The following is a 17,100-nucleotide window of genomic DNA, read 5'->3' as shown; positions in this document are numbered from 1 at the left end:
TCACCGTTGCGCCTTGAAAAGTAATCATGACTAAAAAGTCCCTGTAGATCACAGAATCATAAAGACCCTTCTCACCACAGTTGTTCAAGGACCCAACCTTGGCTCAGAAGGAGACTACTCGCAGTATATGTGTGAACACGGAGGAACGCACTGCGATCTGATGAGTATCGAAGAACTACTCATGGCCTTTTTGATGTCAGCCCCTGTATATCCTAGATCAAAGATCTCAATACAGTTTTTTTTTAAGTTAAACAAGTTAACTTGGCCTTTGGCGAGACGTTCAGTGATAATCGTGCATTGCGAGGTGTATCGCCCTACTGTCATGACATCTATACAGTTTTAGGCTTTTAATTCATTAAATACGACAGTTCTTTGAAAGAAACTACCTAACTGACAATTTATACAGTTTCAATCCTTCAATTCCATGTGAAATTTGATTGAAGTGTAATGACCGTCAATTCCTTTCCACGTTTCTTCTCCTTGCTCAGAAAATTTCGATACAGTCTCACAGAGAGTCTCTTCTTCTTTTTGAATTCGCTTTTTAAGACAAACGAAACTTTGAGATAAAAAAATAAAAGTAAAAATAAACTTAGCACACAACAAAAATAACTAAGAAATAAAATTAAAATTAAAATTACACTCGAAATAAAATATTTTTGGATTTTTTTATATTTCTGAAAAGGAATAAAAACATAAATAAACATATTTTTGGATTTTTTAAATTTATGATTTTTTTTTTTGATTTTTTTAATTCACCCCTAAATTTGTGCATAGAGGAAAAAGATGAACAAATTTAACAAAAAAAATAACTAAATTTAAAACTTTTGGGATCAAAGTTGTCAAGCAATTCAATATCGTTTATCAGCACACACCTGCATGTTTAGCTCTGGTCAATCACCAATATTGTGGTCCACTTAAACACAAAGGATATTGACAAAGTGGACAGATTATAATTGACAAGCCATTTCAACTATATTCTGTCACAACTAGCAATTTAGCTAGGAAATTATGTGCTCTCGTAAACATCATTTGTTGTGATACCTGTAACTCTAATTCGATACTATGCACTATGCTTATTCCATGACAACAAACTTAATCAAGGTTCAATATTGAAGTTCAAAACTCTATACAAAACATTTAAAATAGTCAATCGTGAGTTGAAAACCCTAAAAATCTCGGTTCAAGTTTATTATGGACTAGGATTTTCTTATTGGGCCTAATGGACCAATAAGCATTCAATTCATCTATTTTGGGTCTAGAATGATCCATTCTATCTTTAATGGGCCTTGATGGGCCATATATGATTTAATTAGCCCTAATGGGCCATAAACCCATTCCTTTTTACCATTTTGGGTCGTGAACCTTCTTAAGGGCCCAATGGGCCGAAAAATATTATTGAACTTCGTAAATTCGAACAAGACTAATGATGGGCCAAATCAATTCATCCTCATCTCTCTTAAGCCCAAATTTTCGGCCCATTACCCATTATCCACTATGCTTATTAGACAAAAAAAAGGGAATATAAGGAAATTTGTGCATTGGACACATCATTGTTGCATGGTGGATTTCCATGCAACATCACCTGACAAAACTCTCTCTCTCTCTCTCTCTCTTCTCTGATTAACCTCGGCCAAACCCCCCACCATACCACCTCCATTTCTCAATTTAAACACTTCCAAACACCCTCAAGAAACTTCCTCATCTTACTCTAAAATTTTCGAACTTTGTGGGTGCTTTCAAGAGGATTCTTCATCAATATCATCATCTTTGGTAAGTGTTTGCTTAGATCTATGATTTAAATTCTTGATCTCTTCAAAAATCTCTTCTTAACTCATGTCATTTCATGATCTTGCTTCTTAGAACCCTCTAAGTTCGAAAACTTCTTCAAGGTGTTGCTAGGGCCGAAAATCTTCTCGTATCATCATCAAAGACCAAATCCAAAACCTCAATGTGACTTCATATCCCCTATTTTCGATTTTTACTTGGCTTTGAGGGAGAATACAAGTTGTTTTGTGTAGATCTATGTGTATATGCATGACTATGTGTGTTTTCATGAATTATTTGGTGATTATGTGTTGTTACTTCATAAATCTAAAAATATGTTAAGAACATGAAGTTTGTCACTTGGATCTTCTTAAAACCCTTGAGAAAAATATGTGTTATCCCATATAATACATGTAAACTTGTAGATCTGAGATTTATACACTTAAAATAGCAAAAACAAGTGTTGTGTACAAACATGGATAACTTAAACTCAAAAATCAGCCTTTAACAGAAACGTTTTGGTCCAATCTCGAACTTTTTTGACCACCTTAATGATAATATTTTTCAAAACTGTTTTAAATGCAAAAAGTTCAGGTTTATACCTTTAAAATGACTACTCTCACGTTTTCATACGATTTTTCTACAATGTTTGGCGAATTTTACAAAACTGCCTATCATATTTGAAATAATTTCAGACCAGCCTGTGAAGGTGAGCAATTTCACACTTGCTAACGGCAATTAAAAATTATGAAAAACATTTTGAACAAAGTAGACAAAATTTCTAAACTTACAGAGTTTACGGATCCAAATTTCGACTTACGATGATTTTTCTACAAATTTTCCAACAACCGGGTCAGAAAAGTCAAAAACCAGAAAAACGTGTATTTTCACAAAAATCAAGCAAAAAATGATATTTTTGACAAAAATGGGTTAACAATGTCACTTTTACTAACAACTAGCCATAAATACAAGTTTTGAACAAAATAGGGACTAAAATGTTATTTTTACTAAAACTGGACCTTAAGTGTAAACTTTTGGCTTAATGGGCCAAGAGTGTCATTTTTACAAAAAGTGGGCCTTTTTACATCATTGTAGTAAATAATTGAGCTAAACTAGCAATACAATAATAAATGGGCTAATTTTTGCAATTTTTCATGTTATTAGGCCTTTGTGGCCCATTTGTATGTTTGATAGGTCCTCAATACTATTTATATGTTTATTGGGCCTTATTGACCCATTAACATGCACGACGGACCTTGGATACTATTTGCGTGCTATTTGGGCATGTAAATACCTTACATGTGAAATGGGCCTTAGTTGTCCTTTTACATATATTTCGGGCCCATGTTATATAATCTCATTCCTATTGGGCCTTGAAATGACTTACGTGTTTAGCGATGCCTTAGTGGTTCACTTACATGGTTCATTGGGCCTGGAATGAGTTTTATACGTTTTTCTTCTCGTAAATTTGATTAAGGATGTAGTGAGATTTGTCGGTTGACACCAATTGAGTGTACGATCGTAGCCTGTAGTTATAATCAGAGTCTCTTGAAGGGAGAGCGGGGTTTTGTGTATAGATCTATACGGGGATGACACACCACACCTGAGCTGTTCGCTACAGTTAGACTACATCAGTCTAGGGTGACTATAACCTTATTTTATTTTATTTTTCCGTCGGCGTTCACAAACGCCAAGACAGGCGAAATTGTCAATATTTAGTATGGTTATGACGGCTCACTTAGAGGAATTAACGTTATGAAGTTTGCGGAAGACCATTCTCTTTTCTCTTGGATTACTCGGAAAGTTACTCACACTGGTACTCAACCTCGGGGTTGGTACGGTAGCTTTCTCTTTTCTTCTTTTACAAGCAACATCGGGTTGTCTGGGGGCATTCTATTTACATTCTCTTTGGGCATACTATTAATCAAATACACACATGCATTGATACAAGATCGGACACAAACATACTAAACTATTTTAGAAAATATAGGATTTTCTTGTGATTGCAAAGTTATACAAATCAATTTCTCAAACATGCTTATGAACTCACCAACATTTTTATGTTGACCTTTTTAAATTAACTTGTATTCTCGGGAAATCGTTGAAGCAAGTTGGGACGAAAAAACTAATGGATGTTTTGTTATTTCATTAGACTTTAACCATTTTGGCATGTAATATTCAAATACAATACTCGATGTAAACAATGAATGTTGTTATATTACATGTGTGATGATGATGATGTTATGTTTCAATTATATACTCTGTGATGATACTGTAATGTTTGAAAGTCACACTCAAGCCTCCGGACGTTCCGGCCGTCTGGTTCGGGGGTGTGACATATTCCTAAATAGACCATTTTGCGGACGACGACCAATGATATTGTTGTCCACTAAAATTCAGCAGCGAGATCTACAGACAACCTTTAATCATGAACCAATTTAATTTTAAGTGCACTAGAACGTGTTCCCCAGTTCACGACATACCCTAGCAATCAAGGAATTCCAAAAAGCTCTTTACTTTAGGTGAGTTCTCAATTATTTGAGAGAGAAGATAGATATAGAGATGCATATGTTGTATCCCAGGTCGGATCTCTTCCAATCATGCAGAGGGACAAAATATGACTAACACAGATAGAGGGTTAGAGAGATAGAAAGGTGCATATGTTGTGTCCCAGGTCGGATCTTCCGATCACGCAGAGGGGACAACATATGACTGACATAGATAGTTAGAGAGAAGCATAGATAGAGATGCATGGAAATAGAGGTGCATATGTTGCGTCCCAGGTCGGATCTTCCGATCACGGAAAGGGGGCAACATATGACTGACAGAGAGGATAAGAAAGAAAAATATTTTCACATAGACCTACATTATCATAACCCCCCAGTCACCCTATCAGCACCAGAATTAAGGACATAAGTCTGTACGCCAAAGAAATGTTGAGCCACACTTCTAGATGATAAGTAACTTTAATGTATCTTGTAGGCTCCCTTGTTTATCTCACTGCTCAATCTATCCAAGCGTCGTTTGGTCAGTCCAAATGTACCTATCTAAGTCCAGATGAGTTAACATTGTCTAGTCCTTTCATTGTCAGTTGTGTCTAGTCCTTTAATTTTGAATCCTTCGTGCCTACCAGCACACTGAACACAGAGTCTAAACAATTCAGCTTCAGTGCATTACACGTATCTCATATTTCCCTTTAGCACTAAACTTCATATCACTTCCCATGAATACTTACGAAAGAAAACATATTTTTGTATTTTTGATTTTATAATTTTTTTTGTATTTTAATTTCTCCCACTTAATTTGTGCATGAGGAAGAAAGGAAACAAAATAAATGCGCAACTTTAAAAAATTATTTTCAAAACGAATCATTTTAAGAAAAACTTAGAAGTATCAAGAAGAAAACTCAAACCGTAATTCAGCAATTGAAGTTGCATCCAGATGACTTGAGAACAGCACGCAGATGCAACAACATGTTCAGCCTCAGCTGTGTTTCGACTCAGGAACGAAGTTAACAGTTCAAAAATTATGGTATGATCCGCATTTGTGATCCTTTCCTTTCTTCCTTCCCTGCAAAGGAAACATAACCCCCACTAAAGTTTTAAATGTCTTGCAGTTGGGAGATGTCTCCTGTCATGTGCCTGGAACAGCCACTATCGACATACCACGGTCTGATGATATTCCTCCATAGCTGTTCCTGCATGATGTGCGGGATTAATTAGATTTTGGAACCCATGCCATAGAAACACTGGGTTTACTTTTTCTATCAACAGAATTAACTTATTCACATTTCATGTCAGATAGATTACAACATGCATTTAAAGGACTTTGAGGTGATTGGACAGATGAGCTTTTGAGTTTGACCGTGAAGAACTTGAGGAAGCTAGATGTTGATAAGGCATAAGAGAATGAGTTTGTGGAATAGAGAATGATGAAAAAGCATTGTTTAACGAGATTCCCAGGTTTGATGTGGAGTAGGAATTCATGTGATTTATCTCACGCTGCTTATCATCCAAATCACAGGCCTTAATGATATCCATAATCTCAGCAAGAGAGGGCATGTGAAGATCCTTGGTCTTCTTAATGACATAAACATTCATGTCCCACGATTTCGGAAGAGAGTTTAAAAGCTTCTTGTTTATCTCAGAGCGGGATACTGAGATTCTTGCAGTACTCATTTCAGTTGTGAGAGTGATGAATCGCTGCAGTTGGGCTTCAAGAGTCTCCCCAAGGACGCGGTTGAACATATTGAACCTTTGGCAGAGAAGATCTTACCTGCTCTGTTTCATATCATCGTTTCCCTAATAAACTACTATCAAGGCTTCCCAAAGAGCCTTTGCAGAATCATATTCCTTGAATCCTTGAGCGATTTCAGGGGACAATGCCATGGTCAAATTTGCAAGCGCCTTTTCTTGTTCCTCAATGTTCTCAAAGTCCGCATCAGTGTAATTCTCCACAGTTTTGTCAATTACTTTACCATTTTACAGTGTTGTGGTAAACCGGACCTCTAAGGATGCTTCTCCCTATCTTAAAATCTTTCATCTTAATGTACTTTTCAATCGTGTACTTCCATTCTGGAAACCCATCAGCTGATAAAAGACGTGGAATTCTTTTAGTGGTTCCCATATTTGAATCCAGTTCTTGATGTAAGGCATTGTGTTGAGGTTCCATTTTAATTGATTAAAATTAAATGTATCCAAAAAGTCAAGGAATGTCGCACCGAAAACTCAGAAAGTCAACAGATGAGGTTGACCGAAAACAGTAGATTTCGGCCGAAAATGATGACCGAGAACTCTAGTGTGTCGCCGAAGACTCTTTTAACCCTAACCGAGAATAGGAGACGTGCCACCGAAAACACCCAGTTCCACCGAAAACGACGATTTCAAATAGAATTTCGATTCTGTTGCCAAAAATCGAGATATTCAAGATTTGATGCCCCAAAAAAAACCGAAGAAGATTGCCTTGAACCTCGATGAGCACCAAGAACACATCAGCAACAGTGAACGATTTCTAATAATAAACTTAAACATTTTTCGATAAAAAGGTTAAAGAATTAAAACAGCCAAATTCGATCTCGATGTTCTTGAACACGGTTGACACTAGATTGGATCTGATACCGATTGTAAGTCCCGAATTCTCCTACGTATCAATCGGATTAACTTTGATGGTGCGAAATCCCAATCAAAGTGTATAATGCAAGATATAAGATGAATAAGAACACAATGGATTAATCTTCAATGCACACTATTATTGAATAGTCGGGTACATAAGATTCACATTACACTTGGTTCTCTCTTGTTTCTCTCCAATTCACGTTCTTAGCTTATGGAAGCCCCCAAAACGTCCCACACTCTTTACAAGGCCCAAATGACACTATTTATACCTAGACCTAATAACCAAGGCCCAGCCCAAAACCCAAACAAAACAATATTAAGCCTAACCGAAATCACATGTGATTTCGGTCCAAACAACACCAAAGCATGGTGTTTTTGGTCCTAGAATGAGAACTCTAATAGCTTATGAAAAGCAAAGTATAAACCATAATTTATGACCTAACATGCCTCTTTGCTACAGAGTAAGAGGTACCACAAATGCCAGATCCTCTAGAGATCACATTGATTACCTTGGCGTCAACAAGAGGGGATCTTGGTCTTTCGAGGATCTTCTGAAAATCCTGGTCTTTCGAGGCTCTTTCCTAGGATGGGAATGATCTCCATCCTCTCCCTATATTGTGCCACATGCTCCTCAGGATCCGTTGTTCCGTCGTAAGGATTCATGTTGGGGGTCTGAAAGCTCTTTGGAAGTTCGGTATCAGCTATCGCTGGGATGAATCTGGAGATTATGTGGCTTGTGGGGGATACTTCCGGCACAGGTTAAACTACTCCAGGTACGCTTGAGATCATTTTTCTTAATTGTTGTAGCTCTTTAGCCATGATCGGGCTTAAACCTATATCAAGATCCATAGAGTTAGTGGGAAATATATTGTTATTGACAAGGTTACCAAGATCCTTGTTATTGGGAGTGAAAAAAGTTTCGTTGGGATCCTAGGTCGTATGAGCTTGTTCTCTTGGAGCTGCACCCTAGGCAGGAACAGAGCCCCATATCGAGGATCCTGTCTCGCGGCGAATTGTTGAGGATCCTTGTTGTCAAAGTTCAGGATCTCGGGCTGCAAGATCGAGGGTGATGTTCTTGAGGCTTGTAGATTTCAGTCCTTATTCTTTCCACTTCCTTGAGAATTGTCCTATTGTCCTCCTGTTTCTGGGTGACCTTTTGTTCTAGTTTTTTCATCATGACGAAGATCTCATTGTTGGAAATCAACACAGGAGGATCCTGGGGTCCTGAGGTAACGACTGAAGGGGTATTCTTCTTTGATTCTTTTGAGGCTTTCTTGGGAACTCCAGCTGGAGGAGGTGGAAGGTTTTTGGAGGAAATAGGAGGAGTGGAAGAAGAGGAGAGGTTCGATTGTGTAGAAATGATTTTCTGAAGGATTTTGAACACCACTGCCCCACGGTGGGCGCGAAATTGTTTTACTCAAAAAATGAACAAATTAAGATCGACCAAAGTGTATGAGAGGTTGTGATGATCAGAATAAAGCAAGTATGTAATGTAAATAAAATCAACACAAGTTTTTTACAAGGAAAGCCCTTAATCCTTGATAGGTTCTCCGACATAAAACCTTGGGAGGTGATAATGATCACCTACATTGGTGATTATATTGATTGAAATGGTTGATTACAGAGAAAAATGTAAAGAATACGAGTACAAGTGTTATAGTTCTGATAAGTATCGTGTGTAGTTTGATGAATACAAGTGATTTATATAGTCAAAAAGCTAATAACAAGAACTTTGAAAATTCAGGGATCCTCTGAGATCAACTTATAGACGTTGTATGACTTGGTCCTCCGAGTCTTTTGCATGGTTATGACTATTCGTTGAGAATTTGATTGGTTATTACTGCACATGTAAGAAAGACAATAATATATAATCGTTACAATTATTAGAATAATAGTGATTAGGACATGTAAGTAGGATCCTGAGATTCGGGGATCCTGAGGTTTGAGGATCTTATTGTAGCTCTGTGATCCTAGCCCTAACAACAGGATCCTTAGGGAACCAACATGGGAATACGATTCCTGCAACTGCCGCATCGCCCTGGGAGACAACTCCAAACAATCGAGCATCTATGATCCATGATCTCAATGGACCTTTCATTACTCCTAGAAATCCCGATACTAGTAACTTCATAAAAAGAAATACTTTTAATACTAACTCTATGAACCTTGATGCAGGAATGAGTCCAATTGTGGCCAAGGAACTTCAGTAATTAAAGCAAATGATCTCAAGTGTGTCTGGGGTAGTTCAACCTATACCGGAAGCATCTCCCACAATGTAACGACCTAAAAATCGAGGGTAAAAATTTCATTTTTCAATACAGTCAAAACACATATCTCTTTAAATCCAAACATTCCAAAAACGAGATTAATTAAAAACATTCATCAGAGTTTGTCCCAAAATCATATATTGTGGAAACACAGGTGTGTGCACTGCGATCAAGCCGGGCCCATCCTTTCTAAACTGATGATACCTGAAACGATAAAGAAAACTGTAAGCACGAAGCTTAGTGAGTTGCCCAGAGCATACCCCCACATAATCCATATAATCCTGATAACCACATATACCATATCAATCACATAGGCCATATCAATCATATAAGCCATAACAATCATATAAGGGAGCCATGGAAACCCTCCAAGGTTTTATACACATAATCACATAAATCATATCAACTACACAATCCATGCATATAAACATATAAGGAAGCCATGGAAACCCTCCAAGGTCTTACTTCGGGTGCTACTGGAACCCCCACGTGGCCGTAGCCCACTGCCATGGGAACCCCCACATGGTCTCAACTACCTGTCATGGGAACCCCCACGTGGTCTTAACTACTGCCACGGGAATCCCCCGGGGTCTTCCATACAAATGTCATACCAGCATAACATATAATCAATTAATAGTACACATATGCAAACTCTATAATCCATATAAACAAACATATAAAGGTGCCATGGAAACCATTCATGGTCTTACACGGGATGTCATGGGAACCCCCACATGGTCTTAGATCACTGCCATGGGAACCCCCACATGGTCTTAGCCTAGAATGCCATGTGAACCCCCGCATGGCCTTATATCCAACTGCCTTGGGAACCCCCCGCGGTCTTCCATGCAAGTATCACAAAGACAACTAGCATACCAAATACCATACACTCAACTAGCATACCACATATAACTAATTGCCATGGGAACCCCCGCATGGTCTTCACATAAATACACAATGTATCAATAGTACATTCATAATAATCATCTCAACTAAATAAATGGGTCGGCCTTGGTGCCTTAGACCCATTGGTATGGTGAGGAGACTCACCTGGCACTGCTAAAGTCCAACGGATAAAACTCCCATTGCTGGTTGCCAGATTCCCGAACTGTCAACATCAAAACGACACCTAATTAATAATTGGGTTCCAATACATAACCATAAGCCGATGCTTGGGGTAGAAAGACTATTTCACCCTTAACTTAACTTGGTCCAAAACCAAGGTCCAAACACACACTCTAAAGGCCCAAAAACCAATCAATGAACCAAGGCCCCAACATATGGCTCAATCTTCCAAATTAGGCCCAAACCTCTACATGGATTTATCTTGAGGCCCATCCATTTATTCTAGTCCAAACATTTGGCATTCTGATGGCCCAATACCTCATAATCATCAAGGCCCAATTATGGCCCAATTTTCCAAATTGGGCCCAAGCCTTTCCATTGGGCCTTATCCCAAAGTCCAATGATTTCCTTAGTCCATAAACATGTTTCCATTTGGTCCACGAAGGCCTACAACAACCCAGCCCAAGAAATGGCACAACAAGAACCCAAACCCAATTAGGGTTTTTTCACATAAAATGATGATTAGGGTTAAGTGATCCTACTTCACCCATTAAGGACTTAATCCATTAAGTCCATCACTCCACTAGTCCAAACATACAATGTGGTCGGGTGTAATTCAATATTCCAAATCCAATGGTCCAAAAGCGGGCCGCGATAAATCCAAAACTCGCATTCCCAAAATTAGGCCTTTCTAAACCCTAATTAGGGTTTCCAACTCAATTGTGTGCGAATTTGTCAAATGGTTAGGTTTTTAAGTTAATTAGGGTTTCATTTTGCCGGACACCACCTATTGCCACCTCGGGCGGTGGTGGTCAACGGCGGCTCACGGCGGCAGCCACCACCTTACGGCGGTGGTGGTGGCAATTTTTGCCAAAAATCCATATACTAACCCTACATGAGCAATATTACATCAAAGCACACACACATATATACACAACCACGTAACTGTTGACTTTTGAGCACTATAACACTCCTATGGTGCACATGCAACCCTAAATGCTTTGGATCTATGTTTGCTCTAATTATACACGCATTTTGTTTTTCCAAAGCATTCACCCTAGCTAGCATACAATTGAAGCTATATAATAAAACTTAGTTTGGATGCTTACCTCTTGAGTAGGTTAGATTTCTTGACCTTTGAAAGCTTGAGCACCTCAAGTGTGATGCCTCTAATGGTTCACAAACACCAATATGCAAAAGGAGGCTTTAAGATAATAAGTTATTTATCTCAAAGAGATGTGGCAACCGATTTTGGTCCATGGGGGGTTCTATTTATAGTGTTTCACATGCTAGGGTTACACTTTGTAAACCCTAATGCTCCATGACTTTCCACATTCTTATGCTCCATGGGTTTTAACCTCCATGGACTATCTATGTATTAACTTATTGGTTTAGCCCATCTAAATAATCATGGATCATTGGCCCACACTACAAGAATCATTGATTTACATAATCAATCCCCATATATTTAATTAGTCTCTTTTGACCACAAAATTAATTTCAAATTAATTCTTGATCAATACTAATTAAATAATTTCATATTAATATATTATACTTGTAATATATTAATAAACCATAAATAACCTTATTCTCAAAAATCCATCCTATCAAATTGCACTGGTGAAGGTAACCGAAAAGGACCATGCTACTATCGGGTCAAGTACATCTCGGTTATAGTTATGGGCTTATACACCAAATCCAACAGTCTCCGACTTGGATAAGTCTAATAACTATAGCTGGCAATGCGACTTCAGGATCCGACTTAGCAATCGTAAGCTTTCAAAAGGCGTTGTCAACTCTGACCCAGTTAGTGACGCATCCTTTAGATAAGAGATCATACAGTCCTCTGTTCTCAAGATATCAGCTGGACAAATACATGGAACAATGTAATACTTATTGTCCAACAGTTTGTTTCCCGATTTCCGATTCGTCTGACATAGAACATAGCTGAACACATCAATTTAGTTCTGACCGGGCCCGGCACATAGTCAAAACAGAATCATCGAGGGGCCCAATATATAGCTTTTAATCCTCTTAGGATAAAAGGAACAGATAAACTTCAACATTATACGTTTGTACTAACTACTCATCAAATCATGCACAACGATACGTTTTATAACATCAAGTTACTGATGCGTTTTCAAGCCATCAATGCATAACCAACTCGTAGTCAACAACTCATATATCTTGGTTTGAAGACTTATATGATATTATCGTCTCACGATCACTCGTGATAAATTCCATGAAGTGATTCAAGTGAGCGAGGGTTGAATCCAATACTCAAATCTTATTTCAGGAGCACTCATGAATGGTGTAGCACACTTTTGCTATGTCTAACTCCTTAGACAATCTACAAGCCAACTCACGACAGTCTTATTTCATACTTACTTCCAACGTATGATCGACTGTAGATAGTTTGAATAATAATAATAATAATAATAATAATAATAATAATAATAATAATAATAATAATAATTTTATTATTCTGGAAGTCAAAACATGCAAAGTGAAACACAAGAATAATACTAACGCTATATGGCCCCAAAACTTTTGAGTATAAATAAAACACCTTTTATTTAATCACCATATTGATTACACATTATTCATTGTATATTTTTTCAATTTATCAACTGATACTTGAATTAAAACAATAGCTATCCCATGCTCCAAGAATGCACACTATGTTTACATATGGTCCTTACGTTGTGAAATAAAACAATTTGATTTCCAATTAAACTCATTTCACAATTCCAAATCTTTAAGTGTAAGAATACCAAATTCTTGCCACTATTAGAATGAGTTAGTTCTAAACTATTATGCAAAGATCCTTTTGTAATGACTATGTACACAAGTCACAGAGACTTTGTCAATTACAAAACTTTCCATTGGAGATTGTTACTAGACAATTTCATAGATCCGAAGTCTCATATTCAAAGCATATTCCTTTGAACATCCTTCTTGCATAAAAGTTTCTAACTTTCTCATAGATTTTTGATATCCAACTCCCATTATGGAAGCTTTTCCATAATTGCCATATGACTATCCATTCTTAAAATAATCCTATCTATTCAAAATTATATCAACATGGTCCATTCATTACCATACTTCCAACTATCCATAAGCAAACAATCCTTAGCGAACCATAGATTTTCCTTGACAGTTGTTTAACCACTTTAGTCATATTTAGTTCTAGTTCTTTTTCCCTCTTAATGCCCCAGGCATTTGGAAAATTAGAACACATGAATATTATAGCATATGCAATCGATCCTATACTTGAAGCATATGGGATACGATTCATAATGTCTTACATAAAGACATGATACTTGACCAGTCTTTTGCTATAATATTTCTATTTGCCATGGTCTCGCAATTCGAACTATGAAGAGGGATGTCGTAATCATAATCGAATTTTGAGAATGCAATTAACATTTCCATATATAGAATTTCCTTATGTCGAATTCACATATGTTTTTGACTAAATTTGATTAAAAATCTCAATCTAAGCTTTTAGAATTGAAAAACGAAGTATAAGTTCTTCTCCCTTAATTATAGCAAAACAACTATTCAACCCTGCGACTTTGCGAATTGAAACTTTGTTTTCTATAATTAACATTGCTAAATCGCAACACTTACCATAATAATTATGCTCCCACTAGCATAATAATTATTATCTTACTAGCATAACACTTATGCTCCCACTAGCTTTGACATGTATCCAAAAAGCAGTTGGATTTCTAGAAATCAATACTTATTGACTTTCTTACCAAAGTTCAGATTTCTGACACGAGATGCTTCGATAAGCCCTTATCTAAGCTCACACACATTTTATTAGAAAGCTTGCATGTGTGTCTAAACAATTTTAGAACTTACAGCAATAAGTCTCAAATGTTTAGACCTTTTGCCATTTCTCACAATTCGAACTACGAACAGGGATGTCGTAGTCATAATCGAATTTTAGAATGCAAATATCACAATTGATAACTCTTTAAAATCTACTTAGTGAAAGCATTTACCCACAATCATTTTCATGAATTGGAGAGAAACGTTATGACACTTAGATTTTTATGGTGTATGTGTTCCTATCCATGTGAATTTATCATAACCATAATCTTAAGACAAGGTTAGTGACAAATCCAAACTCATATGGACCGAACTTGTTCAATCTTAATTTATTGCCACCTGGCAGCTCAAGGGCCTACCATTGCTTCCAAGTTGTTATGAAAACAATTGAGAACTCACATAACTCACATGCATAGTCAAATTTAACTGGAATGAGCAAAGAAACAAGAATGTGTCAACACGATAGGTTACAAACCTCAAGTCGTGTGCTAGTGATTAACAATGGGTTTACTCTTGATTAGTTCTCAAAACTTTTCAAGATCTTTAAGACTCCCACTGACCTCTTGACATATAAGATTCTCTTTGTCAAGAAATATTACTTGACAACAAATATTCAAGAGTTAGTGTGATTTTTTATCAAGACAAACACTTCTCATAATTGGTCTTAGTTGGTCTTTGTTTTATCCAGAACATCATAACTTACCAATTTCTAATGTACAAGAGTAGGAAACATTTTACTCTACATTTGCTAATATGTCACTCAATATACAATCTTGGAGTATGACTCTAAGATTTGAGTTTGGAACGAAGTATGATTCATCTTAATTGATTTAACCATTTCAACAATTCATGATTCCTCTTCTTAGCCAAACAAATGCACTAAGGCGTCCATAGAGGATCAAATTGTGATATGGTTTTCATAATCATTAAGATGATCATAAAACACGATACTCAAGTACTCTCCCATCTTTTCAGATTGGAGAAACCTTTTATCTTTCTGCCTAATTTGATTCTTCTCATTCGTCATGTTGTACATTGAAACTTTTCAATGACTCAGAATTATACTTAATCTTGTAAGCATAACCATATTTACTAACTTTAGTAAACCATAATGAATAGTCTTATCGTTCTTTGTAGTGGACCTGACCAGCGCACAACCAAGTGTACCCGATCCCCTAGTCCTTCACTTAACTCACATATACATGTGAACAAGGAATTAGTCTTAATTTCCCAAAGATGAAGGTTCTCATTCATCATACAATACAAGTTGCATGATCCCAAGTTTCTATCCAACTGAAACTTGGGTGATAAGAATCTTTCCTTGTTTGGTAAATTTAGACACTACCACAAACGAAAGAATCAAATCCATATTTCTAAAAAAGAAACATACAAACATCAATTTGCACAAATACCATTGCAAGGAAATATTAATAAGATAAAAAAATTCAAAATTTATTTATTTATAAAAGGTGCGGAAAGACTTTTCGTTACAATGCAATTACAAATGAAAACTATGTTACTACATATTTCTAAGCAATCTATCATAACTCCTAAGCAGCAGCTCAAAAATCCAATCATCAAATCAGGCGATCAAAATCCATCTTTTCACGATCAGATTCAGCTCACTCTTCTTTTAAGCTTCCTTTCTTTTATTTGATCCTACAAAACATCAAAATGCGACTGTCACAACCCAAAATTTCTATCTTGTAAAGTCAAACACATCAACTGAAGGTCAAACTTATAGGTTTCTAGACTTAGTATACATAAGGGTTGTGTGTTAGGAAGTGAACCACATAAGAAACGAGAGCCAAGAACTACATTCGAGCCATAAACCTCAACAAGTAAGGTTCACGGCCGCAATCTAGGTTCACGGACGTGAACCCTCCCTTGGCCGTGAACTATGCCTTATATATATGAGGTGTTCGATTTTATTCTCATTTCTTCAACTCTTGGCCGCAAACCATCCCTTTCTCTCTCAAGTATCATATACCAAGAAAACCATTTTCACTCTTTTCATCCCTTTACCTTTTGCATCTCCTGAGTATACCACTTAGGACCTTCAAACACTAGCCAATCATCAAGATCTTCAAGTGTTCTTCCTTGTTTTGGGCTGTGAACCCTTCATGGGCCGTGAACCCAACAAGCCTAGTCGTTATCAACTTTCAGCCTTCCATTTTTCGATTCTAATACTTCTCTGTAAGTGTTCCCTACTTCATAGGCTGTTTTCATTGCACCTTAGATCTTAAATGCACTAGCTGTATACATATATATGCCACAATATTCTATTTAGGACTCGTTTGTGCTTCGGGACTTCGTTCATGATTATAACATCCTTATTCCAGTTTTCAATCGAATCACTCACATAAGGTGAGTTCATACCCCTATAATCTACCTTTTTAAATGATTTTAACTGCTTTGTGGGGGGATACAAGTAAAACACAAGAAATCTTGTGTTTAAAAATGTAATTTTACTTATTTCGTTATCTTGCCGTCAATATGAATGAGAACATGAAACTTGTTAAAACATGGAAATAAACTTATAAACTACAATAGGTATAGTTTGCGGATCATATGAATCCTTTTACAAAACTACCAGTTGTTTATAAAAAGGTTTTCGCATTATTACTTGTAAAGTCATTAATCAAGTTTGTGAGACGTGTCTTCGGTACTTACTTAAGTACCAGTAGAAGTCCACCTTTATGATCTAGAGTATCCTCGAGGGAGAGCATGAGTTTGTGTATAGATCTATATGGGACTAACAATCCCTCACCTCTATTGTTAGCTACAGTTGGACCGGAAGGTCTGCGGGTGACAAACGTCATAAAACGATATCGACGCCCGATTCTCGTCATATCAATCAGTATGGTCATATAACTCACAAGGAGAAATAACGAAATATGTACGTAGTAATATACTTTTCCTAAACATTCACAAGGGATATTAACTATATCATACTAAGTATATACAATAAGGTTAAATAAAACTGAAGTCCGGTAGACAGTGAAATGTTTGATTTCCGCCTTACTTTCTGTTCCTTGTTTGGTTGTGGG

This window comes from Lactuca virosa, chromosome 5 (assembly GCF_052849685.1).
Source record: "Lactuca virosa cultivar CGN04683 chromosome 5, Lactuca_virosa_CGN04683_v6, whole genome shotgun sequence".
NCBI classification, from domain to species: Eukaryota; Viridiplantae; Streptophyta; class Magnoliopsida; order Asterales; family Asteraceae; genus Lactuca; species Lactuca virosa.
The sequence above is the reverse complement of the archived record's forward strand: the minus strand, read 5'-3'. Positions refer to the sequence as shown.